The 26,287-nt window shown below is 36.9% G+C and overlaps 1 pseudogene; it reads left to right on the top strand.

The window, feature by feature from the left end:
• Positions 1 to 10,815: 10,815 nt before the first annotated feature.
• On the top strand, positions 10,816 to 13,024 carry LOC138891068 (purine permease 3-like; annotated as a pseudogene).
• The last annotated feature ends 13,263 nt before the right edge of the window (positions 13,025 to 26,287 follow it).

The following is a 26,287-nucleotide window of genomic DNA, read 5'->3' as shown; positions in this document are numbered from 1 at the left end:
CTTTTTTTTTCCATTTTTTTCATTTTTTTTCATTTTTTTTCCATTTTTTTCATCATTTTTTTCATTTTTTTCCATTTTGTTTTCATTTTTTTTTTCATTTTTTTTTGTTGTGGTCGAATCTTATGGAGATTGCCTACGTATCATGACCCCGCATGAATCAGACCTTGCGTAGTTCGGACCATAAAAGATAAACAATAATAAACATTTTTTCAATTTTCATATTAAAACAAACTGGGTTTCAAAGGTTTGAAGATGACCTACAAACTCGAAAATCAAACAACCCACATATTCTAATTAAAAGATTTACAAACTCCAAAAACAAATGGCCAGCTTCCTTTCTCCGTTTGACAAATGCAACCGAGCGGTTATTTTTGCAAACGTGGCTCTTTCTAAATTTCACATGAATTTTGAGGCCGGGGAGGATTATTTTATGACACTTTACAAGCTTGCCCATTCTTTTACGAAAATAGCCTTTCGACAACTGAAAGATACTCTGAGGCTATTTCGGCAAGAACGGTTTAAGACACTGCCGAAGCTGGCTCTGCTTATTTTTGACAGAAAATCCAAACGGTATTCACCTGACCGCGGACTCTTTGTTTTTTTTTTCAAATGACAATAAAACGTGGTGTTGCAAACACGGCCTTTCAACGTCTCGGGGACGAAGATTTTTAAGGTTGTGTGGGTCAACTGGACCAAATCTTAAAAAAATGACCCAAACGTGGCTGTTTATGCAAAGTCAGCCTTCCGGCGTCCCTTTCGGAAACATTCGGCTATTCTTGAAAAAACAGCATCACCCGACTTATTTATGACAAAATTAACATTCGGCTATTTATTTGTTTTTGGCTATTTTAGCAAAAAGGTGGGGTTGAACCCGATGAGGGTTGCCTAAGTATCTCACATCCGGTGAGAATCAAACCCGCGTAGTTCGGGCAGGTCATGAATATTATTTTTTGAATTTGTAAAAGAACTGCTTTAAAAGAAGAAAGGAAGTATTTTTTTTTTTTTTGATTTTTGATTGATTTTCTTTTTGAAAGAAAGACTTCTAAGAATTCCTTTTCTTTTGATTAGAACTTTGAGAATTTCAAAAGTAAAAGTAAGATATATCTTTTGTTTGAATTTTCATTTGTTTTCTCTTATTCTAAAGAAGAAAGAAAATATTTTTTTGGACTTTTACCTTTAATAATAGAAATGCTTTCTAAAAAAAATATTTTTTGAATTTTGAATTTTCTTTTCAATTTTTAAAGAAGAAGGAAAATATTTTCGGATTTTTTTATTTTATTATATATATATATATATATATTTTTTTTAATAATTAAAAAGACTTTCTAAAGAAGTCAATAATGGAAAATATTTTGGATTTTTTGTTTTGAAAATTGGGAGTCTAAAAACTTTTCTAGACTTTTTGGCAAGACAAATATTTTTGCAACAAATAAAGATATATATACATTTTTTGGAAATAAAGAAAAACTTTTTGGATTTATATATATATATATATTTGCAACAAATAATAAAACCACTTTCAACGCCCAACTCTTTTTATTTTATTATCTTTATTTTTATTTTGGCATTTTCATAAACAAATAAATAAATAAATACCCATTTTCAAAACAAGACTCTTTTTCATTTTCATTTTTATGGCAAGACAAACTATTTTTTTCTAATTTGTTTTTTTTTTGAAAAACAAGACAGAACAACTACTCCCTTTTTTTTCTATTTTTCCTTTGCTTTTAATAAAACAAACTAATAAGACATTTTTTTTCATTTTCTCAAAATTTCGGCAGAGTTTTGACAGTATTTGTGTATTAGGTTTTTTCAAAAATAAACAATCAATTCCCTAACCGCTATTTCTTTTTTTCTTCAATTTCACAATATTCCTAATATTCATACACCGGTCAGCATGCGGGCGCGAGACAAATAAATGCACGGAAAACAAATAGGATGCATCAGGATGATCTTTTCATATCAGGTTGCTAGTCCTAGACAGACCCAACCCCTGTGTTGAGTCCCCTAAGTCAAATACAACGTGATGCAAATAAGCGTTCCTACTAGGGATCTGACATGAAGTCACGTTATTCTATGTTCAAAAACCTGGGTCGGTGTTCTAGACAGTGTACCCGAGCGGACAACTCGAGTTGAGGAAGGAGCTCCTTTCCGGGAACCAAAAGGCCAGCCGGCTTAGAAACTTTCCGAGCCTCTTTTATTTAGGGTATGACACTAACAGAATAGGGAGTCTCAACCAGTAAGCACATCCCCGGAGGTAAGAAGAGAAAGGTTTCGGCACAATTTATATACAGTTCAGATAATATCAAAGCGGTAAAAGCAGCATTTAGCACATTAGGCTCAAAACATGTAAAAATCAGATAAAGCCAAATATAACAATTTATCTAAGCTCGAATTTCTAACCCTGAACCAGTGGTTCTGGGTCTACCTCCCCAGCAGAGTCGCCAGAGCTGTCACACCTCCTTTTTCCGCCCCCGCGAGGGGCGTAGGAGTTTTTTCCAATTAAAGGACAATCGAAACGGGATTGGTTTGTTTATTTCAGAGTCGCCACTTGGGAGATTTAGGGTGTCCCAAGTCACCAATTTTAATCCCGAATCGAGGAAAAGAATGACTCCATATTATAGTCTGCGTACCAGAAATCCGGATAAGGAATTCTGTTAACCCGGGAGAAGGTGTTAGGCATTTCCGAGTTCCGTGGTTCTAGCACGGTCGCTCAACTGTTATATTCGGCTTGATTATCTGATTTTATACAAATATGAACTTATGTGCAAATTTTAACTTTTTACCGCTTTCATTATTTACCGTTATTTTTATCAAGAATTGCAACATCGTGGAAACACATCTCGAACCACGTCACATCAATGCACCCGTGGTTGTTGGTGTATTTCAACTCTGTTGGGATTTGGATTTTGGTCACATAAATGTGCACCCGAGTTTAAGAAAATTAAATTATTAAAGGCGCGCCTAAAGCGACTAGCGTATCATTTACTTTGGGTAGGGCCGTGGAATTTTGCTAAACGGTCAATCCCGAAGTCTAAGCAATTTTAAAGCAAATATTTACTGAGGGCCCCGCAATTTTGTATTTTTATTCAGCGAGGCTCATCTCATTCTTATTTTTAAAAGGAATTTGCAACATCATGGACACGCATCTCGAACCACGTCACAATCAATGTACCCGCAATTAGAGACACATTTCGACTCCGTTGAGATTTGGATTTGGGTCACATAAATGTGCACCCGAGTTTAAGAAGGTAAGATTTATTAAGGCGCGTCCTAAAGAGACTAACGTATTGTTATTTTAGGAAGAGGCCGTGAAGGTTCATTAAACGGCCAAATCCAAAGTCTAGTCAATGGTTATGCATTTATCGAGGGTCCCAGCGATGTGTGATTTATTTGGCGAGGCTAGTCTCACTTTATTTTAAGGATAAACCTACAGTGACTACATTTCTTCTATTAAGTTTGTCTCTAAAAATAAAAGAAAATTTCTCAATTAATTACATGCTGAAAAACGTAACTTATTAGTTATTAAGTTACGGCTAATGTGAATGGAAAATTGCGATCGCGTTTGTACAAAGAAAAACTGCTTTCATTCTATATTCTATTATTCAATAATAGTAGAACATGAGATTGACATACCATAATATCAAAACAAATTAACTAGTATTTGATTAATTTAAACTAACGTTATTAGATGAAGAAGTTATACATATGCAACCCCATTACTCATTAATAAATCGACTACATTTTTATACAAAGAAAGGAAAATTATATTCAAACACAAATCTAAACAGGAGGGATTCAACAGGAACAAAGCCTGATTAATATTTCATTTTTCTCTTCAATCCGAGAGTGTACAAATGTGTACCTGGAAATGGCAGTACAAGAACAAAAGAAGGAGAAGTCAGCAACAATAATAACACAGCAACAGCAGGTTCAGCAACACCGCAAACCAGTAACAACCAGTAGAATAACCCAGCAACGGATTGAAAAATCAGCAATACCAAAGTGCAAACGCAGTCAAAGCAGAAGAGAGACAGATACAAGATGCAGTAGTTTACTGAGTTTGAATAACACTCGAGAAAAGACAAACAGAATTTATTCAAGTAGAAGTTCAAGTTGTCTTTCTTTTTTTCAGTCTAAAAGCTCTCTCAAGTGTAAAAGTCTGTAAGCGCTCAAGTGTAAAAATCTTTCTTTTAATGTTCAAGTCCTAAAACTCTCTCTCCAATCTTTTGTCCTAATTCCCCCTCCTTTAATGTGTCAAATGACCCTATATATATAGCAAGACAAGTCTTGAATCCCCAACCCGAAATTATTCCCCCAAGGCATGCTTTGCCCCAACTATTTAATGTTTTCTTTATTTTAAACCTTGTACCCCATGCCTACATTAAATAAATACAACAAACCCAACCCATTACAATTTGTCCCCCATGCCTAACATAAACAAATACAATATTCCCTCCACTACATTATGTCTTGTCCCCCATTATGTTAAACAATTATATCAAAACCCCACCCCATTATATTTTGTCCCCCATGCCTATATAAACAATTATAATAATGTTCAATTACCAAACTACCCCTCCGACCTTATTGCAATTACCATTCTACCCCTGAATGTAATGCAATTTACCAAACTACCCCCATCAGTTCTAAACAATCAATTAATCATAACTTAACCAAAATATAGCCAAGATGACCAATTTCTCAACAATCTTCAACAACAAATCATATGAACACGATGAAGAACACAACTCAAAACTAATGGAAGTAAATTAACCATATCGGGAACCAATCCTGGTTAACTTAGACCAAAAATGGATGAGCAAAGAGACAACAATACAAACAACGAAATACATGATTCAAACTAAATCAACAAATCAAAAACACAAACTCACATTAAATTACTGGATTAAAAATGAACTTCAAACAAAGATGAACATGAACTAAATCTATTTTTAAACAACAAACATGACGGATTAAATGATTCAAACAACATTAATAATTTCTAGAAAATACATAACAACATGAAACAAATTGAAGAAATAATCAATTAAATTTCAATTTGAATCTAACAAACATTAAACTAACAAATTTTTACCTGAACAAGAACAATAAACATGAAATAAACATGAGAAACAACTAATTAAATTTCCATTTGAAATCTGAAAATTAATTCAACAAAACATATGAACATGAACAAAACAAAAAATCAAATATCTACCGATTTTAGATTCGAGAAATATCAAAACGAAATACGGACAAAAATAAAACTCAAAATCTACTAACCGGATCGAAACGACGAACAACGACTAAACAAACGACGAACTTGACTATGTAGGGACTGTTTTGACGAGCCTCGACCAAAGCTCGAACAAACGACGACGAACACGAATTTAAGAAGTAACGTCAAAACAGTAGCAGCAGTCGACGCGAAACAGAAGCAGCTGCAGTGCGTTCGGTTGTTTGGACGGAGAAGATAAAGTGGAAGGCAGAAGCAGACGTGGAAACAGCTGCCATGGAAGCGAGTGGTCGACGAGGGCAAAGCTTAGAGAAGACGGAGGAGCTGGAGCCTGGAAGCGAGTGGTCGACGAGGGCAATGGCGGACTGCTTGGTGGAGCTGGGCAGCCATGGATGTCGAGCTCAAGCTCGAGCTTGACGAAGGACGAAGAAGATGAAGTGATGATGCAGAGACAGCTACGTGAACAGCAGCAGCTATGGTTCTTGGGGTCGTTTGGACGTGACGAACTGGAGCAACAATGGTGGACTGCTTGTGGTCGTTCGGGCTGTGTGTGGAGCTGACGAGCTGTTTGTTGGTGGCGTTTGGACGTGAGGGAGTGCGGTCGAGGGCAGCCATGGTTGTGTGCTTGGAGTTTGGAGGAGAAGAAGCAAAAGTGGGGGGGGGGATGGTTTAGGTCTTTTAGGGTTTTTGGGTTTTGTTTTTGTTTTGTTTTGTGTTGGACAAAAATGAAAAATGAAGAGGGGTTTGGGTCTTTGGGTTAATGGGGCGGACCGGGTCGACCCGGTTTGAAGTGGACCGGGTCATGGGGAAGGTTGGACAATTGTTTGGGCCTGGGGTTGAAATTTGAAGAAGTGGCCCAATCCGATTTTTCTTTGTATTTTTGTTCTCTTTTCTTCTTTTATTTTCTAAAACTAAATTATAAAAGTACTTAAATTATTATTAAGAACTAAATTAAGTTATAAAAGCGCAAATTAACTCCCCATAACAATTAACGCACAATTAAGTGATAATTAAGCATAAAATTGTATATTTGGACATTAAATGCTAAAAATGCAAAAGATGCCTATTTTTGTAATTTTTTAATTTTTTGTAAAACAAATTTAATTACTAACAATTGTAGAATTAAATCCTACATGCAAAATGCGGCATATTTTTATATTTTTTTTATTAATTTAACAAATAAACATGCACAGATAAATACAAATAATTATCCAAAAATATCACAAAATTGCACACCAAGGAAAGTCATTTTATTTTGAATTTTTTGGGAGTAATTCTCATATAGGGTAAAAATCACGTGCTTACATTGAGTATAATGATTTCGGGAAAATCTGGGTAAAAACCTGGAAATTACAGTAACTTTTTGAAGAATAAGGGAGAAGATATGAAAGTTTGAAGAAGGCTGATGATAGCTTGGGAGTTTGAGGGTAGAAGCTTGGTCGAAAAGTGAAAAAAGAACAAGGGGTGAAACCTTATATAGAAAAAAGTTCGCGATGCTTCACATTTATGGGTAACCAACCAATGGTTAACACGTGTTCAAAGTAAGAATGACACGACTCACGGGACGTTTCAGCTTCTTCGTCGTTTTCTATTATAGCACATGAAAGAAGGAATTGGGAACCATATGTCATTTCTCATCATTTCAGCAAACCTACCCTATGAGAAACGAGGGGACTATTTGTATATAGGTAATATCGGAGGTTTTTATAACCTAATTTTCCGCTGGGCGAACTAAGAGAGGTCATAACGGCACGTAGTCGAGATCGAAGTCGGGATCCTCTCGTATCAAAGCACGAACAAAACACCTGCCCCCGGAGCCATTGAGGTCATGCCCCCAGAGCCATCGAGATCATGCCCCCAGATCTGATTCGAATAACGAGACCTCGAAAAGCATTGCCAAATGGCTGCACACGATTAACAAAGGGTCGTGATATCCATTCCTAACCGGATGTCACGACGTGAATATCGGCCCGTATCAGCGGTAGATCAGTGATTAGAGAGAAGAAATTTTTTTACCTTTTTTAGAATTGTACCTAGGGTAAAACTCCCCTACATATAAAAGGGAAGTTGACTATTCATTCGAGACATTGTAACATGCATACCAAGGCAATGTACATCTACTTTTTTTTGGTTATTGAAAATTCTGTTGTGGTTCATAAGTTCTTCATAAGCACTGGTCCGGAACCGAAGGCAAGCTTCTTGTTAAGCCTTTAACCGAGGCCGGGTTCAGTATTTTCATTTGTTTGGTTATCTATTCTATCTTTTAATTGCTTATCTAACTTCATTAATCATTTGTAACGAATTAATCTACGTATCCTTAAAACCGAGTATAAATTCAATTATTATCCATTTTAAGGGTAAACAATACCCTCAATTATTTCAAATTTTAGGTATTTAAGTTGTTAATGATACGATAAGTTACTTTCACGGCTATATACATTTACTTGTTACCTATTGAGTACTTTATCTCCAAACATGTGCTTATAAGTTATGTATGATACATGGAGGAGAATGTTTGTGTAGTTATATTGTAATAGTTAGTTGTTGGAGATCATGAAATACCGAACGAGTGAAGAATATTATTATGCTATTTAAACAGGTTGAATACCATTAAATTGCTCCAGTTACAGAGTAAGCTCTGCCAAAACACTTAGAAAATTTGAGAGTTAGCAAAATTTTTGAGTTTTAAGAAGTAAAATAAGAATTAGGAAAGTCTAACCTTCTCTGAGTTCAAGGAGCGACAAGATTCAACATTCAAGAACGAATTTCATATGAGGGGAAAAGAATATAAAGCCTCAACTATTTTAATGATCCCTTAAGCCTTGAGTTAACACTCGTACTGTGAAATTTTATGGTAAGATTTATTTCAAAGACCTAAGTGATAAAAGTACTTACATAGATATTAAAGGATGAATCAATAATAAGTTATGTAAGTACAATATTCAAAAAGATGGGAGAAAAGTGTTAGAGGCCAAATGTAGAAAATAACTCACTTTAAACGCTATCGCCAGGCGACCTGAATTAGGTCAAGTATAGAAAAATAGCTCAATTTTTATACAATATTCAACTGCCACGCGGTGATCTGTAGGTATAAATTTCAGATTTTGAAAGAGACGGGTTTTGAGCATTAGGTCTTCTCTGGCATAACTAGCACAAAGTTGGGCAAACTCTCACACTCAAAGGTGTGTAATTCATGAGAAAATATATAGATTTTCAATATTTACTCAAGATCCTAATATTAAACAACTTGGCAAATTCCTAAATTTCAAGAAACATCTTCAAGAACTCATGAAAGGGAAAACCTAGGGTTTGTGGGAACTTCTCTCAAGGAAAACTCTACTACTCCCTAGCATTAAGTTAGAATTTTTTACCGTAATAAATATTATAAAATATAAAAATTGATGAAGTTAAATGCCAAAATTAACTTTAAGCTCTAGATGGCTAACTGAGAATTTGATGGAGGAATTGGGTTTTGGTTCACGATTTTAACCCCTTAAATTTGTACATCTCGAAGAGTTGGCTACACAAGGTTGTTGAGAGAAGATTTGGATAGGTGTTTTTAGGTGAGTTGAGTTATTTCCTCCGAGTCAAGGGCTTGATAAGAAAATACTAATAAGAAATTTTGCTTGATAAGAAAGTGAATGAATGTTTTTAAGTTTAAATAATTTGATTATTTGCTTGATAACCCTTGAGTGTATAGATACAATGAATATATTACGAGTTCATGATTGAGATTATCTTACAGAAATTCAATTGTCTTGCATGAAAATTCAGCTAGCTTAGAATATCAGAAGCAATTAAAATTCTTGCTTGATTACATGTGTATTTTATAATGATTGCATTTACTCAGATCCAACTCAGAATAAATATATATATTATTGAATACATTTTACAAAAAGTAACCACTCTCTCTAAGCGTGAGAGCCACGGTGGACAGGGTTAACTATCTCATACTTATACTCTACGTTTATAGATTTATGTATTTGGGAGAAGTGGTCAACCTCCCTAGTATAAAGGTTATCAGGGCCCGAGAATGGGCTAGTCATCCTCATACTTGCAGGTGCCACTATTTATTTAGACTTACATGTTTAGGAGAAGTAGCCAATCTCCCTAAGTATAAAAGCCACAAGGGTTAGAGAGTGGGTTAGTTTATCCTCACACCCGCAGGTGCCATTGTTTGTCACATGTGTTTTGCAAAATAATTAAACTCAAATACACTCAGTCATTAGAATTTAACTCAAATTTTATGTTTCAGTTTAGCTTGCAAATTTCTATATATATTAATTTAATAAATTATTTATATTATGTTATTGCATGTTATTATTAGTGTTTAGCCCCAAAATTCTTATTCCCGACTTATGGGTGGTCAACCGGACTTGCTGGGTATTATTGAAAGTACTTAGTTCGGTTGAATTTACCATGCAATGAGTTTCGCAGTTAACAAGGTATGTGGCTAAAGGAACATTTCCTAGACTTAGTGTGGAGGCTTCATTGATTCATTCCAGCACTAGCAGATCTCTTCTTAAGCTTTTATTTATTTTAGATATTATCCCCATGGGAATACCCCAAAGTTACATGTGGGTTGGTGTGCTAGATTGTTTGAAATTAAACTCTTATTTGGTTTGTTTTTCAGAATTTAATAATGACTTTATGGTTATTTTTTGTTATTGAGATTAGTTCAAACCTTCAATTAGCTAGAACAGGGTTCACTCAATGGTATTAAGGTTTAGGTGCCAGTCATGTCCTGCCCAGTTTCGGGACATGGCAAAAATACTAATTTGGCCATGCCATTTTACGTTTCAAGTGAAATATTTGAAACAGTGGTTTAAAAGTGTCCTGTCCAGTTTCGGGACAAGGCAAAATACTAATTTGGCCATGCCATTTTATGTTTCAAGTGAAATATTTGAAACAGTGGTTTAAAAGTGAATTTCAGTATAATTTTTTAAGCAAAACGGCATAATGGCTATTTAAACTTGCACCCCTATGTCATCTCTATAGCTAAACTTTTGATTTGTTTATATTTAATTAACATCTCTACTTGACGAGATGATACTCCTATATCTATAAACCCATGAGTTTCACATCCTTTTGTTTAATTATAGGAAAAAGAATTTGAAAGAAGTCGAGTCTAACCATTGTCGCGCGTCCCTCCAACTCCATGTTAGTTGGAGCTGTTGGGGGAGTGGGGAAGACAGAAGACCAAATTTGACTACTCATAATTATCTAATTAAACAAAATTGGCATATGGGTTGCTACTAATCATTATTCAACTCTTAACTATAACCCACGTTTGTCCCTTCCTTGTTAAGTTTATTAATCCATATTTTTCTCTTCACACGTGGAAATGCAAAATACTATGCTAACCAGTAGCGTTGTTATGACTATTTACGCGCCACCGTCCATGGTTGGCGTACTAGTTTTTTCAAAAATTCAATGCTGCAATAAAATAATAAAGTTACTCATAATCGTTGCTTGTTTAGTATGTGCTCTTATACTATGTTTTTTAATTGTCAGAGCTCGCCAAGGAACTCCAGGAGGTCATTATAGTAGTCCCAGTCTATGTCGTAAAACAAATCGTGGGAATATACTAAGTTTTTCCTCAATTATAAATAGCCGGCTACAAATCTCATCACTGCAAGAAGTCCAAAAATCCAAACCTTTGGAGAAGAAGACCATTCAGCAGAATACTCCAACTTAGCATCCAAATCTCTTGAAAATTAATATGGAACATAAAGGATTAAGCACCAACCTGAGGAGAATCCTCCTGCTTATTAACTGTCTTATACTCGCTGTTGGTATCTGTGGTGGCCCTCTAATGATGCGTCTATATTATGTCGAAGGAGGTTCAAGAGTATGGTTCAGTAGTTGGTTACAAACTGCTGGATGGCCACTCACTCTTATACCTCTTGTCATCCTATACTTTTATCGACGAAAAACCCAAGGCTCTAATACCAAGCTTTACTTTATAACACCCCGAATTTTCATTGCATCGTTCATCATTGGCGTTGTAACTGGTCTTGATGATTTTCTTTATTCGTGGGGCGGGTCAAAACTCCCTGTGTCAACCTCTTCACTTCTTCTTGCTGCCCAACTTGCCTTCACGGCAGTAGGTGCTTTCTTCATAGTAAAGTTAAAGTTCACACCCTACTCCATCAATGCAGTAATTTTGTTGACAGTTGGTGCTGTTTTATTGGGTATTCGATCTAATGGTGATCGACCAGAAGGTGTGACAAGTAAAGCCTATATTCTTGGTTTTATGATGACACTATTGGCGGCAGCTTTGTATGGAGTCATTTTGCCTTGTATTGAGTTGATTTACTTGAAGGCAAAACAAGTTATTACTGCTACGTTGGTGTTGGAGATTCAGATGATCATGTGTCTTGCTGCTACTACTTTTTGCACCATGGGAATGATTGTAAATAACGATTTTCAGGTACTTTTTTCTTCCCTTGTAACTCATTGCTACACATGCATCTTACTCTCCATTGCGTTTTTGTTATACCATTCTTTTGTGTGTTTAACTTCTAGGCAACATTAATTTAAAATCTTTTAAACTGTCAAGTCATTTTAAAAAATAATTATTGTTGAATTTTATCATACATTAGTTTGATAACCTCATATAAAGAACTTTATAGTGTTACGGTAAATAATTCAAAACTCTTTTTGTATTGGTCCATTTCAAATAAAAGACATATTTATGCATTTAAAAGTATGTAACTTTAAACTTTTCGGTTTGGCCTAAATAAAAAGTTTTTTATAACCATACAACGTTATGCAAGTTTAAAATTATAAGTTTGAAAAGTTTTAAAGAAGCACAAATATTCTATTACACGTTTAAGACCCTAGTTTCATCGATTTATTTTTTTCTCTTATGGTAATTAATACCTAACGAGAGAAATATGTAATGATAATTTTATCAACTTCTCTTTAGGTGATGTATTGGCGTTTACCAACGATCATTAATCCAGATTTCTTATATTCGTTGGAAACTTCTTTTGTTTTTTTTGTTTTTTCTTCTGTCTTCGTTTATTTCTTCTTATTTCAATTCCCTTAAGTTTTCTTTTTATTTTAATGACAAGAGAAAGAACAAAAGCTTGTGATGAGTTGTGAGTTTGACTTTAGCAGTGGGACATTAAAGAAGAAACCAGCTCGAAACGCTAAATTATTCATATTCCATAGACTCTTTTGTTACATTTTTAAAATTTGACATACATCAATATCATGGGTTTGAGTTGACTGAGACATTTTTATATGACGCGTTAAATTAATTTTGGATATACCAAAAATGTATGAAAACTAGCTACTACTGGATTCAATTTTGTTTTAGCTATGGGCAATCTCTTTAAAGAGCAAGGATTAACATATTGATCAAATTTGCAGGCAATATCGAGGGAGGCAAAACAATTTAACCTCGGAGAAGCTAGATATTATACAGTGATAGTATGGACTGCCATTATTTGGCAATGCTTCTTTGTGGGTGTTATTGGAGTCATTTACTGCTCTTCTTCTTTGATGTCTGGGGTTATGATCGCAGTTTTACTTCCTGTTACTGAGGTATTAGCTGTAATTTTTTATAGGGAAAATTTTTCAGGTGAAAAAGGCCTTGCTCTTTTTCTTTCTCTTTGGGGTTTCGTCTCATATTTCTACGGAGAGTTCAGACAAACAAAGAAGCAGAAGAATAAAAGTCCAGAAACGAAACGACAACAATGCATACTGAGTGTGTTTGATTTATTGAGTCTGCTTGATTTACTATAATGACAATACACATACAAAAATTTTATTTTATTGTAGAAATAATATATGTCGTTTCCCTTTCATTGCTATTTTCATTATGTTTGTGAAAGGGTCTTTTTCTTTGAAATTTCTGATGTTCCTCTTAAATTTATAATACAACAGTTGAAAGATTTGCCGTTGCCAATAATTACTCATTTTTCATGACTAATTCAATGTTACAATTTATTAACACCATATTAAATACTAACTAAAGAACAAGAGTTTCATGGATATTGCTTAACTAATATTTTCGAAGGTACTGGACTGTAAGTTATCAACATTCATCTAGGAGTTGTGAAAAATAAGAACTACGAGTTGTAAATTATGAACAAAATCTTAAGAATTTCTTTTTTCTTCGAAGTAAAGCCGAAGGTCCTGACTTTTAAATTATATCAGTATGTTTCCGTTTGAAAAAAGGCTTTTCTAATTTTTAAAAGTTCAGCTAAACAAGTTACAAATGGACAAGACAGCTAACTAGATCATGACACCCTAAACCAAAAATAATTATACTTTAAATTTGGGCCTAATTCCTAAAAGACAAAGTTGCACGTGGCGCTCTTTTAACCTATATCTATATTTTCAAAATTTATTAATCTATACCCTACCTTTTACAACTTCAGGCATCTCCTTCTTCCTGCAACATGTGCGCTCCTTTCTTCCTCCTTTCTTTTCTACTCTTTATTCTACTCTTAATTTGTAGTATATTTTACTGCCGATTTGCTCATAATGACTGTCATATCTGTTGCAACAGCGTTTTAGAACTTTTCTTCATCTATTTATAATTCACTGTCCGTATTTATTATATTTGCAATGAATTTAGAATGATGCAGGAATGTAATATCAAACAGCAAGCTGATTGCGGCTTTATTGATGCAAGTTGAACTATTATGCTGAAGCTTTGAAATTTCAGCTAGTACGACCGTAGGACAAAATTTTTAGCTTATTTAGTGCTGAAGTTTTTTACAAATGAACTAAATAACTTCAGCATTTTCTGCTGAAGTTTTTTAAAAAGCTTTATGACAAAACTAATGAATTCAGGACCAAACTTCAGCTTATTTAGTGCTGAAGTTTTTACAAATGAACTAAATAACTTCAGCATCTTCTGCTGAAGTTTTTGAAAAAGCTTTATGACAAAACTAATGAATCCAGTACAAAATTTCAGCTTATTTAGTGCTGAAGTTTTTACAAATGAACTAAATAACTTCAGCATCTTCTGCTGAAATTTTTGAAAAAGCTTTATAACAAAACTAATGAATCTAGTACAAAACTTTAGCTTATTTAGTGCTGAAGTTTTTACAAAATAAACTAAATAACTTCAGCATCTTTTGCTGAAGTTTTTGAAAACTAATGAATCCAGTTCAAAACTTCAGCTTATTTAGTGTAGAAGTTTTTACAAACGAACTAAATAACTTCAGGATCTTCTGTTGAAATTTTTGAAAAAGCTTTACGACAAAACTATTGAATCCAGGGCAAAACTTCAAGTAAAACATGCTGAAGTTCAACAAATAGAGAACAAAACTTCAGCTAGTAGAATGCTTAAGTTCAGCAATTACAAACAACTTCAGGCCCGTCTAATAGAATGCTGAGGTTTGCGTAATTGTCTTTGCTACTTTAGGCCAGTATGCATGAAGTTTACGCGAAAAGTGAGTACGCTTGTAATTTTATTGCAAAGTGGACACAAGTTAAAACGTGAACCAAAAAGTGGGTATAGATGCGAATCTCCCCAAAACAAAGTCATAATTTTTACATTAAACTTCTTTTTTTCCCCTTCCTATAGCCCCTCACTTGGTGGTTTGTTATAAAAATGAACTATTCATTTAAACAAGTGGAATACGTATCTATTCATTCATGTTGAAAGGAGAAATATATTCCAGTGAGTGAGAACGTTTTTCCAATAAGAAATATATTCCAGTGAAGTGAGAAAGGTTTTTCAATATCTCTTCCATCTTAGTTGGCCCCATTAATATGCGTTTTCATAAGTTTCTTATTATCGGGTCAATGGTTCCGGAATTTCATATTAGAAAAGCCTTCAATTGTTGAGAATCTTGGGATATGAGTGATGAGTTTTTCTTGCATAAAAATTTCATAGATGACATGGCAATTCACGTCTATAAAGACTAATTATATAAAAAGGTGAGGAAAACACGATCACCAGACTAGAGAAAAGATTGCTTATAGTACAATGACCCAACGTGAATTTTAGCGGACTCTAAGAATGTTCAAGGAACTAAGACATATGTTTCTGTTCATAAATCAAACAGAAATATTACCCCAAATGCAATTGTTTAACAACCCGGCCGATCGGTCTATGTATTGTTGCTATGTTCCCCAATTTATTTCTTTTCTATGTTCATTTATGGTTTTGTGACTTCCCGGGGTGGTTAGTTTGGTTTTGGAAATGTTTCGAAGTGAATTGGGTCACTTAGTCTCAAGGTTGGAGGCTTAAGTTAAAAGAGTTGATCGGAGTTTGACTTTTGAGCAAACAACTTCGGAATAGAATTTTGATGCTTCTGATAGCTTTGTATGGTAATTTTCGACTAGGGTGTATGTCCGGATGTTGATTTGGAGGTTCGTTGGTTAATTTAATGTTTTTTGGCGAAAGTTGGAGAGTTGAATTTTTAGAAGGTTGAGAGGTTTGACCGAGAATTGACTTTGTTGATATCGGGTTTGGGTTTTGGTTTCGGAAGTTCGAATAGATCCGTTATGTTATTTGGGACTTGTGGAATAAATTTGGGGTCATTCGGCGTGAGTTTGATATGATTCGGCATTAATATTAGAAGTTAGAAGGTCATTAGTTTTAGTAGGCTTGAATTGAGGTGCAATTCATGGTTTTGATATTGTTTGATGTGACTTGAGGCTTTGAGTAAGTTCGTTCTATATTTTAGAACTTGTTGGTATATTTGGATGGGGTCCCGTGAGCCTCGAGGGTGTTTCTGATGGTTAACGAATCATTTTGGACTTCGTGTTATTGGTGAAGCCTGGGAGTTCTGGTGCAATCACACCTGCGAGAGATTTGCCGCATAGGCGGCCATGTCATCGCAGGTGCGGGTTTGGATGGGGTTGGGGAAGGTTGCAGGTGCGAAGGTTCGACCCATCTGCGAACTCGCAGATGCGGATAAGGGGGCACAAGAGGAGGAAGGCTGGAGCTAGGACCGTAGATGTTGAACTGATCTGTAGGTGCGGACGCGCAGAAGCGGTTGGTCGGACCGCAAAAGTAGTTGGTCGGAACTTAAGTGAAGTGCGCGGGTGCGCAATTTGGACTGTAGAAGCGGTCCCACAGAAGCAGAAATTCGGAGCGCATGTGCAAGTTCACTGGCAGGTTCTTAATCGAATGGTTTGAGTGTTTTCTCATTTTGGGAGATTTGGAACTCGGGTAAGGGCAATTTTTGAGAAGGTTTTTGCTACAATTGAAGAGGTAAGTGAAGTTTAACCATTTTTTATATTAGTATTGATTATCCTTTGATTATTACACCTAAGTTTTATGAATCTAAGGTGGGATTTGGAGATTTGAGGGTCGATTTGTGGGTAGAATTGAATGAAATTAGTTTGCTTGGACCCATAATTGAACGAGTGTTCAAAATGTGTTAATTTTGTCAAGTTTCGGACTGTGGGCCCAAGGTTGACTTTTCATATTTGATTAAAGACTTTAGCTTTATCATTTGAAATTATTTTCCTATGGCTATTATTGATGGTATTAAGTTATTTTGGCTAGATTCAAGCCATCCGGAGTGATTTGGCTTGCTTGAGGTAAGTATCTTGTCTAAACTTGGTTGAGACACTAGCTGCCTGAATTATTTATGATAGCTACATGATATGGGTGCACATATATGTGGGTTTGAGCGCATGTGCGAGTACATGGTATTTATCCATATTCGGAGTAGTACTTAGGCTATGATATGCCTAAAATTGACTGTTATGCTTTAAGCTATAATGTTTCTCATATTTGTAACCTTGTTGTAAACTATTTGAGCCATGAGGTTACATAGAGGCTAATTCCCCAAATGAACATGATAATTTCTATTTCTGTGATAAAATTATTGATTTGAGCTATGATAGCACATTTTGCAGATGTCTACACTTTAGCATGTCATTTATATCGGTCCAGGAGCATGATATATGTTATTCATTCATCATATATATGTATTCTTGTGTATTACTTGTGTGTGATATGACTTGGACCGAGCGAAATGTGTTGTTATGTATGTGACCACGATGGGTGAATTGTACTATTATGTCTGTGACCATGCCAGGAAGATTATGCTATTGAGCCCGTGACCACGCCGGGTTGGTATCACGTTGAATTGGACGTGCCTGCGTGTCCCCCTAGGGTCACCCTCTCATGTTTCTCTCTTGATGGTGTACACGCGGATATTAAAGGAAAATTGATCAGTGGTTTGGGTACAGATATGGAGAGGTTGGGGAAAGTTTGGCCAATGTTTGTTTTCGATTTTGCATTTCAACTTTACTTGCAATTCCCGCAGTTACTTACCTGACTTATTTGCATTTCATCCTTATATGTCGTATCATTTACTGAGAAAAGTACTTGAGTAATTGTGCACACACACAGATAGTTCTTTCTGTGCTTTACACTTGATCACATTATTGTTCTATACTTGTTGGATTTATGAAACTGTATATGTTATCGCAAGTATAATTTATAATTCTTGCTTCTTTTGTCTAGCCGAGGTTAGTTATGATACTTGTTGAGTACATTGGGTCGGTTATACTCATTCTACATTTTGCACTTAATTGTGCAGATCCAGGTATTGGACCCAGCCATCAGTAGCCGAGGCTTGTAGTTGATTACGAAGAGACGAGGTAGAACTGCATTCTTGATCGTAGTCTTTGCGTCTCTTTTGTTATGCACTGTTGTCTTTATTTCGTACAGTATTGTATTTGGTCATTTCAGACTTGTATTTCCATATTAGAGCTCATGACTCTGTATTTACTAGTTCTGGGGAATTTAGCATGTATTAGCCTTATTTTGTTATATTGAGATTTCAAACTTATGTTATTTCTGTAAATTTCGTTATTTTGATTCTTTATTGTTATGCATGACTTGAGTAGCAAGTGTATCAAGCGCAGTCATGACGGGTTGGGATTTTGGGTCGTAACAAGTTGATATCAGAACCCTAGGTTCATAGGTATCTTTAAGAGGCTGCGATCTGTTAGAAAAACTTCACTTTCCTGCATTCTTGTCATACGGATTTGTTATTTCAAAAGTTTGAAACTTGACTCTTCTATTATCTCATAGATGGTGAGGACACGTGAGACCGAATCAGGCGGACGACCACCAGTACCACCAATTAGGTTTGCGAGAGACCGGGGTTGCGGCAGAGGCTGAGGAGTTGGTCGTACTATAGCTAGAGCAGCACATGCGGAGGCACCAGTTGATCTAGTTGAGGAGCAGGTACCAGATGTTATTGAGCCGGTGGGATCAGCTCAGGAACCAATAGTGCCTGTTGTTATTACTGGCCTACAAGAGGCCATAACCTAGATTTTGACTATGTGCACGAGCCTGGCTCAGGAGGTTTTCAATTCCAGCTGCACCAACCACCTCACAGGTTGGGGGTGGTGCCCAAACTCCTGCCGCTCGTACTACATAGCAGCTAGCTCAAGGACACCAGACAAGGGGGTACTACCAGTTCAGCCGGTTGCTACTGCTCGGGTCGAGGTTGGTCCACTTATGAGTGATTAGGAGCTGAAGAGATTAGAGATTTGGGAAGGTTAAGCCTCCAGAGTTCAATAGAGCAAAGTCAGCGGATGCTCAGAATTTTCTAGACTGGTGTCAGCGGATTCTTCGCATATAGGGTATTTTGAACACTAGTGGGGTTGTATTTCTAATTCCCAATGGGCGTAGACACATAAATAGGATCGTTTAACGAATCACGAGACATATCCAAATATGAAGCATAATAGGATGACACATACGAATAACTGAAACCCGGATCAAATAAAATTGATATATCTCTATGGCAAATAGGAATAATACGTGTGATGATCGCATCAGACGACTCCGCCTTAGGTCTAGCTAGTAATGCATAGCAACGAGGTTGAGCCCCAACAATCTGACCTCCACCTTTCGGACAGCCTTTCACTGGCTGCCCTCCACATATAATGTCCTGACCACCACCTCGAGTTACCTGACCCCTGCCCCTAGCTGGCTGAGCGGGCAGTGGAGCAACCGGTGCCAAAACCATGGCACATTTACCGTATTATGTCATGCTGCTCTATGACCTAGGCAAACCTCGTGACATGTCTCGGATTCCCACAAGTATAATAAGCCCTCGACTGATGTGGATGTGGACCCTGGAACTAACCCTGTCGACCTGAATAACCACTCTGATAACTTTGAATTGGAGGTGCACTAGCTGGAGCTGAAGGTGTACTGTATGCTAACTTCTCAAGACGGGATCAATAAAAACCATTATTTCCCGAAGCACCATGCGATACCTGAAGCACTAACTGAATTGGCCTGCTAGGATGGCCCCTACCAAATGATCCCCTGCCTTCAGACGAGGCACCACTAAAACTACCAAAATAATGAGGCCTCTTCTCACATGCCACGTTTCTACCCTGACAATCCTCTCGATCCGTCTGGCGATCTCCACAACTCGAGTGAAAGAAATATCATCCTTAGTCTTATGTTACATTTTTTAAATTTGACATATATCAATATCGTGGGTTTGGGTTGACTGAAACATTTTATGTATATGACGCGTTATATTAAATATAGATATGTCAAAAATGAAAACTAGGTAGTACTGGATTCAATTTTGTTTTAGTTATAGACAATCTCTTTAAAGAGAAAGGATTAATATATTGATCAATTTTGCAGGCAATATTTAGGGAGGCAAAATAATTTAACCTCGGAGAAGTTAGATATTATACAGTGATAGTATGAACTGCTATTATTTGGCAATGCTTATTTGTGGGTGTTATTGGAGTCATTTACTGCTCTTGTTCTTTGATGTCCGGGGTTATGGTCGCAGTTTTACTTCCTGTTACTGAGGTATTAGCTATAGTTTTTTATAGGGAAAATTTTTCAGGTGAAAAGCGCCTTGCTCTCTTTCTTTCTCTTTGGGGTTTCGTATCATACTTCTACGGAGAGTTCAGACAAACAAAGAAGCAGAAGAATAAAACTCCAGAAATCGAAACGACAACTATGCATACTAAGTCTGTTTGATTTATTGAGTCTGTTTGATACTATAATGGCTATACAGATACAAAATATTTATTTTTTTGCAGAAATAATATATATTGTTTCCCTTTCATTGCTACTTTCATTATGTTTGTGAAAGGGTCTCTTTCTTTAAAATTTATGATGTTCCTCTTAAATTTATAATGCAACACTTGGAAGATTTGCTGTTGCTAATAATTACTCATTTTTCATGACTAATTCAATGTTACAATTTATGACACTATAATTAAATACTAACTAAAGAACAAGAGTTTCATGGATATTGCTTAACTAATATTTTTGAAGGTATTGGACCGTAAGTTATCAACATTCATCTTGGAGTTGTGAAAAATAAGAACTACGAGTTGTAAATTGTGAACAAAATCTTAAGAATTTCTTTTTTCCTCGCAGTTAAGCCAAACGTCAACAATAACAATAACAACTCAGTAAAATCTTATTAGTGGGGTCTGAGGAGGGTAGTGTGTATGCTGACCTTACTCCTATCCCGAAGGAGTAGAGAGGCTGTTTCCGAAAGATCCTCGGCTCAAAAAAACAAAAAAATAAGGAGACAATATTAGTATCACCACAGAAATCATAGGAAAAATAGGGACAACATGAAATCCAGAAGAAAGATGCAAAGCAAAAGCGATAGCTAGTACATATATAGGTCCTGCACTGAAAAGCGAAATAGTAAGATACAACACTGCCACTAGCTATCTTAGACAAAAACCCTACCAGACTAGTCTCACAAAGGTACGAAGTAAGGCAAGACTCAACTACCACCTAACCTACAACCCTGATACTCGACCTCCATATATTCCTATCAAATGTCATGTCCTCGAAAATATGAAGCCTCGTCATATCCTGCCCGATCACCTCTCCCAAAACTTCTTAGGCCGCCCTCTACCTCTTCTCATGACTTCCACAACCAGCCGCTCACAACTCCTTACCGGAGCATCTGGTCTTCTCCTTCGAACATGCCCGAACCATCTGAGCCTCTCTTCCCGCATCTTGTCATCAATGGGAGCCAATTGTACCTTCTCCCGAATATCATAATTCCTAATCTTATCCATCCTAGTGTGCCCGCACATCTACCTTAACATCCTTATTTCTGCTAGACAAAAATCCTATCAGTCTGACATTCAAATTAAATCAGTATGTTTCCGTTTGAAAAAAGGCTCTTCTAATTTTTAAAAAGTTCAGCTAAACAAGTTACAAACAGACAAGACAACTAACTAAATCATGACACCCTAAACCAAAAATAATTTTACTTTCAATTTGGGCCTAATCCGTAAAAGCAAAAACAAAGTCCTAAATTTCACATTAAACTTCTTTTTTTCCCCTTCCTATAGCCCGTCACCTGGTGGTGTAACGATCTGTCACGATCCGGATTTTCCACCGTTAGGATCGTGATAGCGCCTAATCTTTCAATTGCTAGGAAAGCCAAGATATAGAAATTAAATATGCTAACCCGTTAAGCAATTCACTAGATGACAATAATTTAAAACATCACCAACTAATAAAGTGCGGAAAATTATAATTACCGAAATACATATACACGACTACCCAAAAACTGGTGTAATAATTCACTAACTTCAAAGAGTCACTACAATCACTGGTTGAAAGGAAATACAACTGTCTATGAATTAATGTAAAAACAGTATATTGGGATAACTAGAAGGGGACTCCAGGGTCTGCAAATGCCGGAAGATCTACCTTGGGTCTCCTGTTGGACTGAAGGAAAAAACCCAATTCTGATCAACACGGTCTAGTACCGAAATTTGCACAGAAAGTGCAGAGTGCAGTATCAGTACAACAGACCCCATGTACTGGTAAGTGCTGAGCCTAACCTCGGCGAAGTAGTGACGAGGCTAGGACACGACAATAACATGAACCTGTACAGTTAAATCATATACGAGAAGACAACGACAAATAGGAATTAAGCAGATATTAATGGGAAGAGGAAAACATACTGAGGGGAATATCAAATCCTAAAAATAGAACAGTAAAGAAATGCAGTAAATAACGTGCTTTGCACCAACGAAAGTAATGACATAGCAAACCAGTGCACGACATCACCCTTCGTGCTTTTACTATCGTCCTCACTGTGAAACAATAGAAAGGACACGACATCACCCTTCGTGCATTAACTCTCTCATAACATAGCACGGCATCACCCGTCGTGCATTAACTCTCTCATAACATGGCACGACATCACCCTTCGTGCATTAACTCTCTCATAACATGGCACGACATCACCCTTCGTGCATTATCACTCACAGAATATGGCACGACATCACCCTTCGTACATTATCACTCACTCACTATAACATTGCATAGCATCACCCTTCGTGCTTTTAATACTCTCCCTCACTAAGACAATAAACAAGAACAACAGGGAGATAAAAATATCAATAATCAATCTTACTTCAACCTTTAATTCCACAATACCAGCCTCAACTCTGAGTTAATACTCAATTAGTACCAAGTTTTATAAAAACATGATAAGAGTTGCTCAACACATGGAATGACAAGATTAAACATGAAATATATGATCAAGGAGTACAACAGTTATAAGAATAAGACTAACTCGCATGTTATGACTCGACATCAACGCATAGGTACTCGTCACCTTACCTATGTGTTGTACTCAATATCAATACACATAGCAAATAGGCAAGTAATTCCTAATCCCTCAAGCCAAGGTTAAACCCAACACTTACCTCGCGTCAGCGGGCCACTTAAAGCTCAATCACAACTTTTCCCTTCACATAAGCCTCCGGACCAATAGAATCTACCAAATTACAAACCAAACGATTCAATTTAAGCTTTAGGAACTACCCATGATAGCAAGGAATTCAATTTAGGTTAGTTTTGAAAAAGGTCAACAAAAGTCAACACCCGGGCCCGCTTGATCCCAAACCGAAATTCATACCAAACCCCGATTACTCATTCACCCCCGAACCCGAATATATAATTAGTTTTGGATCCGGCTTTAATTTGAGGTCTAAATCACCAAATTTCAAAATTCATAAGCCCTACCCAAAAGTCCCCAATTCTACCATGAAAACCCTAGATTCTAGGATAAAATCTTGTAAAAAGAAGTAAAAGAGTGAAAGAAATGAGTTAAGAATCACTTACTTATAGTTTGGGAAAGAAGGAGTGTTTGGAAAATCACCTCTTATGTTTTATGGTTTGAAAAAATTAATGCAAAATTCGGTTTATATAGCACCCCTCCGTTCTATACTACAGGGTCCGCGAAATTTCGGGCGCGGTCGCGAACCCCATCGTGGTCCGCGATATTATGGGTGCGGCCGCGAAACCTGAGCTTCACCCTACCATGGTCCGTGAAATCCCCACCACGACCACGTTCTTCTACTGCAGTCTGCGAATTTCACTCCACGGCCGCACTCCTAAGATCTCAGACCTGCAATTTCTGCAAATAACTAACACCATGTCTTTTTCTAAGTCTAGATATCCCGTAGCCTATCCGAAACTCACTCGAGCCCTTGGAGCTCCAAGCCAAACACGCACACAAGTATTAACACACAATATGAACTTGCTCGGGCGATCAAATCGCCAAAATAACATCTAGAACTATGAATTTAACACTAAATTGTTTGAAATCTTCAAGAGAGTTTTAAAACTTCTAACTTTTCAACCAAAGGTTCGAATCACGTCAAATCAGTCCCGTTCCTCACGAAATTTCACAGATAAGGTACAAATATCATAACAGACAAGTACCGGACTCCGGAACTAAAATACGGGCCCGATACCAACAAGATCAAATTCTTTAAATTATTACATTTTTAGCCTTTTCAATTTTGTTCAAAAATTCATTTCTCGAGCTAGGGACCTCGGAATTGGATTTCGGGCATACGAAAGGTCCCATATTTTTTTACGGACCCACCGGGACCGTCAAAACACAGACTCGGGTCCGTTTATCCAAAATATCTATCAAAGTCAACTAAAATCAACTTTTAAAGGCAAAAATTAATGTTTCATCAATTTTCCACATAAAAACTTTCTGAAAATGCGCCCAAACTGTGCACACAAATTGAGGGAGAATAGAATGAGGTTTTGAAGGCCTCAGAACACCGAATTAGGTTCTAAAACACAAGATGACTTTTCGGGTCATCACACGACTCGACCGGTCATTTTGAAAGTTAGAGCCTTAATCCCCTATTAACTGCTTCCCCCGTATCTATTTCTACAATTGTGACTTGCATGGATGATTCGTTTTGTGTGTCGGAGTGTTTTGGGACACTTAGTTCCTAAATGAAAGCTTAAGTCTTAGATTTGGACCGTAGTCGGAACTATGTAAAGACGACTCTGGAGTGGAGTTCCATCGATTATGTTAGCTCCTTTGGTTGATTTGGGGATCAGGGGCGTGTTCGAATTGTATTTTGGAGGTATGCAGCTTATTTAGGCTTGAAATGCCGAAAGTCGAATTTTTGGAGTTTTGGGCTGGTAGTGGAATTTTTGATATCGGGGTCATCTGATTCCGGAAGTTGAAAAAGGTCCGTAGAGTTGAATATGACTTGTGTGCAAAGTTTAAGATCAATCAGACGTGGTTTGGATGGTTTCGGCATCGGTCGTCGAACTTGGAAGTTTAAAGTTCTTTAAGGTTGAATCGGTGGTTGATTGATGTTTTTAGCGCTGTTTGATGTGATTTGAGTGCTCGACTAAGTTCGTATGGTGTTTTAGGATTGGTTGGTATGTTGGTTGAGGTCCTAGGGGCCTCGGGTGAGTTTCAGGTGCTTAATGGATTGGTTTGAGACTTATGCAATTTACTGAAGTTGTTGCACCTGGTGTTTTCGCACCTGGTATTTTCGCACCTGGTGTTTTCGCACTTTGGGTTACAGGTGCAAAGCCGCAGAAGCGGCTAAGGAACCGCAGAAGTAGGATTGGGCCTAGTCCAGCTGGGTCTGTAGATGCGGTGAGGAGTCCGCAGAAGCGGAGGAATACACGCAGTTGGGGACCGCAGGTGCGACCCAGTGCTCGCAGATGCGGTCCCAACCCACTTAAGTGAGTTTCACACCTGCGATAGAATTTCCGTAGGTGTGGCACCGCAGGTGCGAGGAAGGATCCGCAGGTGCAGTTTGACTGGCAAAAAAAAGGGCAAGATCGAGGGTTTGATTTCATTTTCCATTTTTGGACCTAGAGAGCTCAGATTTACGCAAAAATTTGAGGGATTTTTAGAGGATGCTTGTGGATAACGATTCCTTACTCGATTTTGGTTGCATTTCATTAATCTATTGTTCTTTTCTTCATTTAATCAAGGAATTTGAGTGAGAAAGTTGGGAAAATGGGGGAAAAGTTCCCCAATCGAATTTATGAGTTTTGAGGGGGATTTTGACGTCGGATTTGGATAATTTTGGTACGAGTGAAATCATGGGTGAATGGTGTTCATAATTTGTGACTTTTACCTGATTTCGAGACATGGGCTCGGGAATATTTTTGGGCATTTTTCTATTTTCTTGCTTTAGCTTTGATTTCATTAGCTAGATTAGTTGCTTGTAGCTATATTTACATTATGTAATTAATTTGGCCAGATTTGGGCCATCCGAACCCGGGTACTCGTGGAAAAAGCATTGTGACAGATAGATTTGAGCTTGGTTCAAGATAAGTGGCTTGCCTAACCTTGTGAGGGGGAACTCCCCTAGGATTTTAGTACTATTTGATATATGAGTGCCGTGTACGTGAGGTGACGGGTACGTACATGTGCTACTTGTTGAAGAACCCCATTTTCATTAAGCAAATATTTGTTTTTCCTTTAAAGCGACACCAACATATGTAACTACCCTGTTTAGTTTGGAAAGCATGCATATGTGCCTTAACTGTCTTAACTGTATTGGCTGCCTATCTGAACTCTGTACAACATGTTTTAGTGAAATTTCCTATTCTTTCTTAACTCAAACTTAGCCTAAATTGTGTTTTCTTGCTATAACTATTATCTCTGTTTGGTTGAGCTGCATATTTACTTTAGGACTACGGAACGGTATTCCGGGAGATCCCCTGTACTGCATATTTACTTTGGGACTACGGAACGATATTCCAGAAAATCCCCCAGCACTACATATTTACTTTGGGAC

This window comes from Nicotiana sylvestris, chromosome 5 (assembly GCF_000393655.2).
Source record: "Nicotiana sylvestris chromosome 5, ASM39365v2, whole genome shotgun sequence".
In the NCBI taxonomy this organism is placed as follows: domain Eukaryota; kingdom Viridiplantae; phylum Streptophyta; class Magnoliopsida; order Solanales; family Solanaceae; genus Nicotiana; species Nicotiana sylvestris.
The sequence above is the reverse complement of the archived record's forward strand: the minus strand, read 5'-3'. Positions and strand labels throughout refer to the sequence as shown.